The sequence below is a fragment of the Mercurialis annua genome, linkage group LG6, assembly GCF_937616625.2.
Source record: "Mercurialis annua linkage group LG6, ddMerAnnu1.2, whole genome shotgun sequence".
NCBI lineage: Eukaryota > Viridiplantae > Streptophyta > Magnoliopsida > Malpighiales > Euphorbiaceae > Mercurialis > Mercurialis annua.
In genome coordinates this window covers 24,511,908-24,517,570 of record NC_065575.1, presented here as the reverse complement: position 1 = coordinate 24,517,570, position 5,663 = coordinate 24,511,908, and positions in this window count along the sequence as shown.

The following is a 5,663-nucleotide window of genomic DNA, read 5'->3' as shown; positions in this document are numbered from 1 at the left end:
AACTAGTCGCGGTGATCTCTCGTTGTATACGAGGTATTAGTCAATTGATTGAATAATTTTGAGAATTTGAGTTCGATTTGGTTATATGAGATAGTTAATTTGAGAATCGGGAATCGCGACTAATAGGTTTCGACAACCATGATTGGTTGATCGATTTTATTGATTACTGATATTATTTTAATGTTTGGGTCAGTGGTTAAACCCTTGGTGTGAACGACAAAATTTTTAGGTTGTGTATTTAAGTGAGATGCAGTCAATGTTCAGTGTAGTCGTGGCATTATGTTTCTGAGTGATTGGAGAAATCATTTTGATGGATATTGTTTATCATTGATATATAAATTTTTGTTATCATGAGAGAGGTTCGCTTTTCTTTGGATTGTGATATGAGTTTTTGTGTTTAATGATTCACAAGTTAATGGTATTATCGAGTTGGTACTAATCGTTAGGACTAGATGGTTATTATAATGTTTGTTTTGGAACCGAAATACTATCTGAAGTTTATTAGGTTTTGTTATCGATTATTTTAATGTCGAGATGTTATAAGCAGAAGTAAGAAATCGTTTTAGAACGATAGATTTTATCAGCTATGTTTGCAGTATCCTTGTTTTGTTTGAGGTAAAAGAGTTTGGAATTATAAGAACTATAGTCGAGCTTAGTGCTCGATCTTGTATTTGATATTGAGGATTTTTTTAAAATAGTTGAGTTTCGAACTGGCTTTATAAGCCACTCCGGTATAGAGGAATTGTGTCTATCACTTGAATAATTGGGTTATTATTAGTTGGAGCATCTAATTGATAGAAATAGAATTTAGTACATATGTGTGTTGTGATCTCTTATATTGCGAACCAGTGTCAGTTTTGAGATTCGAGATTCGTTATTTATTATCCTGAGTATATCAGCTGAGTATTGTGTAATAGAGTTTGTTTTATCTTAGTTGATCTCACTTAGAGTTGCGTTATCGTTTATGCCTAGTAGAAGTTAGTGTCGATGCTTTAGTGATCATCGGAGATTGTTCAGTTATACAATTGGTGGTTTTGGAGTTGTTTTGAGGGAAAACCTGTTGAGTTTTGCTTACGCGCGTGCGTATGCCGTTGGGCATGGAATACCATCAACTACAGTGGGTTGGTTTCTTGATTTTGAACTGTTCTTTAATGACAGAGATCGTTTGCAGTTTCGTTGTTGTTGTCCTCGTTTACGTCGGGTATCTCGTGGATGCGTTTTATTATCGGCTTTGTACATCTTGTTCAACTAGACGTGTAACTTTATGTTATGTGGCACGTCGATGGTTTTATTTTAAATTCGAGGACGAATTTTTAATTAGTTGGGAAGAATGTAATATCCCGGAAAATTTTTAAAATTTTCTAAATATAATTTTGGTAATAAATTAAATTTTTTGGGGGGCGGTTCGATTCGTAGTTTAATTTTTGGTTCGGTTCAATTTCAAAAATTTGTGTGGTCCTTTTTATTTTTGGTGGTTCAACCAAAATGGTTGAACCACCACATGTGAATCAGGTCTCGAAAGAGACCTTACCCAAGAGGAGGATTCTCGTTCGAGAATTGTGATTCTTGAACGAGACCTCAGCATTTTAAGTTGAGTCTCGTTCGAGAATCAGCATTCTCGAACGAGAATGCACCGGTTTTGCTGGTCTCGTTCGAGACCAGCAGGACCCTTGCGAGGAGGTCATTTTGGACATTGTTTTCTCTATTTCCCGACCCCTTAAATACGTAACTCTTAAACCTAATATACTCGCCACACTTCAAACAAACCCTAGCCCCCATTCCCTTGCTCATTCTCTGAAAAACGAAGCTGCAATCATCATCCAAAGGTCGCTGTCCAGTAAGCTTCCGTAACTTCATTGTTTTCAGCTTTAACTTTAAACGACACTTCCGTAATTTGATTCGTTCTCCTTCGTTTCTTGATCTAATCCAGTTCCGTTTCGTCGCTGAGATTGTAGACATACGCCTCTTCAATTCTCATCTTTATTTTTGCCAAAACGGTACGTAATCCAATACGATATAGTCGCCGCCGTTTCGTCGTAATTTCACGTGGTATTGTTCTGTTTTTATTTTAAGATGCTGCCGTCACCTATGTTGTTCATGATTATGTTATATATGTCTTAAATGATCATTAAACCATGATTCATTAGTTGCTAATAGATTTAAACTTTGCTTAGGCTTCAATTGTCACCGTTACGGTTTTATGTGTTCTTTATATTGTATTCGGTTTTGGCTTGCAAGTTACTGCCATTGTTCTTAGACTTTTAGATTGTTATGTTTGATTTTCATTATTGAGGTTATAATGTTAAGCTCATGATTTGGAGGATTTCTTGTGGTTTTTGGTTAGAAAATTGAGATTCTATTTGTTGCTATTGTGATTCATTCAATCAAATAGTATAGGCGGGGTTGCTGTAACATTGAATTGCTATTTGAATTGTAAGAGATGGTTAAGAGTGGCTTCTAATCACTAAAATTGTTTGTCTAAATAAAGTGAATTCCTTAAGTTGTTTTACCTATTGATTTTGGTTTTCATAACAACTTGAACTCGTTTGATTTAATATGAATAAGCTAAATATTTTTATAAACGTATATTAATATAATTACTCGAGTATTTATATTTAGTTTTAATTGAAATGTCAAAATGGCTAAATTACAATTTAGCCCCTGAAAGTTTTTATAATTTATTTAACTAAGTTTTTGGTTAGTAACTTTATATTTGTTTTAATATAATTTATTTAACCCAATATTTAAGGAAATTGATTTAAGTTATTATTTATTTATTATTTAAGTGATACTTTTCGGAACGGATTTTAAAGCGGAAACCCAGTAGACTTGGCTTATTTATTTATTTCAGTATTGTGTTACTCGTTGTGGTTCATTTTTTGACTCGGGTCATTACGTGATTAATTGTTTATTCTATTCTGGCTACGTTTTTGCTTGACTCGGTATTGTGTTAGTCTATGTGGTGTCTAGTATTCTTAGAGTTAGGGGTTGCCAAGATTCACGTGGATTAGCAAGCAGTGAGTTTGTAGTGCTATTTACCGCATTATTAAGTACCGCAATTTATTTTAGTATTATAAATGCTTTTGAACTGTTTTAAGCGATTATGGATCTGGATTGAAACGAGCTACTCGATAGGCTTGTATCGAGACTGTGTGCACCAGTATATACTCTGGGATCGGCAGACTATGGTCTTGCTTACGCTGGTAATTTGACGAGGATTTGTTCCCGTCCACTCTGGGTTTATTTTTCAGTATGCTATGTTATACTTACGCTGGGATCTTTTCAATACTGTTTTCCATAATCATATTATATTAGTATAAACTGTTTTGATTTAAGGGTTTTAAACTTAATAAATGTAAATAGTATTGCGAACTCATCTCAGTATATCTGACCCCGTTGTTTTCCCAAAATTTCCAGGTTTATGATTTGAAAGCTGGTCCACTCCGATTCTTTTATTCTTCGGAGGTTTTTATGTTATTTAAACTAGTTACTATTTTCGAAACTCTTAGACCGCAGTAGAACTAGTTTATGTATCACAATTGTTATTACACTTTGGGATCATCGGTTTGCTCAATTATTTATTGTTGGCATTCTGGATTATTTGATAATGATATATAAGGCTTGCTATTGAACATTTCAGATATTTAAGTTATTTATATGAGAACTGTAATATAATTGTTCGACTTAGGTTGGAGTCTCGGTTGCCCCGAGCAGTTTCTGCAGGTTTAAATGTTTAATCGATTTCCGCGAGGCTTGCTACGGGTTTTGGTACGACCATACCCATACCCTAGCGCCGGTCACGATTCATGAAATTGGGTCGTGACATTACGAAACAAATCCAAACGTTTTGCCTTTTTAGCGATTTAAGCCAAACGTTAACAAACGATACGAAACAAATTCAAACGTTTCACCTTTTTAGCTATTTAAGCCAAACGTTTACAAATGTTACAAAACCTATCCAAACATTGAAAACGTTACGAAACAAATCCAAACGTTTCACATTTTTAGCGATTTAAGCCAAACCTTTAAAACATTACGAAACTAATCCAAGCATTTAAAATGTTATGAAACAAATCCAAACGTTTCCCCTTTTTAGCGAATTAAGACAAACGTTTACAAACATTACAAAACAAATCCAAACGTTTTACCTTTTTAGCAATTGAAGGCAAATGTTTAAAACGTTACAAAACTAATCAAAATGTTTAATACATTACGAAAAAAATCCAAACGTTTCACATTTTTAGCGATTCAAGCCAAACGTTTAAAACGTTACGAAACCAATCTAACCGTTACACATTTTTAGTGATTTAAGCCCAACGTTTACAAACGTTACGAAACAAAACCAAACGTTTCAACTTTTTAGCAATTTAATCCAAACTTTACAAAACAAAACAAAACGTTTCACCTTTTTTGCGAGTTAAGACAAACGTTTACAAACATTACGAAACCAATCCTAACGTTTCACATTTTTAGCGATTTAAGCCAAACGTTTACAAACGTTACGAAACAAATCCAAATATTTCTCATTTTTAGCGATTTAAGCCAAACGTTTACAAACATTACGAAACAAAACCAAATGTTTCACCTTTTTAGAGATTTAAGCCAAACGTTTACAAACAAAATGAAACAATTCCAAATGTTTCACCTTTTTAGCTATTTAAGCCAAACGTTTATAAACATTACAAATCAAATCCAAACGTTTAAGGCGTTACGAAGGAAATCCACACGTTTAAAATGTTACAAAACAAATCCAAATGTTTCACCTTTTTATCGATTTAAGCCAAACTTTTACAAACATTACGAAACAAATCCAAATGTTTAACCTTTTTATTGATTTAAGCCAAACTTTTACGAACGTTGGAAAACAAATCCAATAGTTTTGCATTTTTAGCGATTGAAGCCAAACCTTTACAAAAGTTACAAAACAAATCCAAACGTTTCGCCTTTTTAGCGATTTAAGCCAAACGTATACAAACATTACGAAATCCAATCCAAACGTTTACAAAGTTACGAAACAAAACCAAACATTTCATCGTTTTAGCGATTTATGCCAAACGTTTACAAATGTTACGAAACAAATCCAAATGTTTCCCCTTTTTAGCAATTTAAGTCGAACATTTAAAACGTTACAAAACAAATACGAACATTTCACCTTTCTAGCAATTTAAACCAAACGTTTCACCGTTTTAACTATTTAAACCAAAAGTGTACAACGTTACGTAACTAATCCAAATGTTTTATACTTTACGAAACAAATCATAACGTTTCACCTCTTTGGCGATTTAAGTCAAACGTTTAAAATGTTACGAAACAAATCCTAACATTTCACCTTTTTACCAATTTAAGCCAAACGTTTAAAATGTTACAAAACAAATCCAAACGTTTAAAACGTTACAAAACAAATCCAAACGTTTAAAACGCTACGAAACAAATACAAACGCTTCACGTTTTAAGCGATTTAAGCCAAAAGTTTAAAATATTACGAAACAAATTCAAACGTTTTTAAACGTTAAGAAACATATCCAAACGTTTGATTTCTTTTGTAACATTTGTGAACGTTTGTCTTAAACTGCTAAAAGGTGAAACATTTGGATTTGTTTCGTAACATCTGTAAATGTTTGGCTTATATAGCTAAAAAGGTGAAATGTTTGATTTTGTGTGAT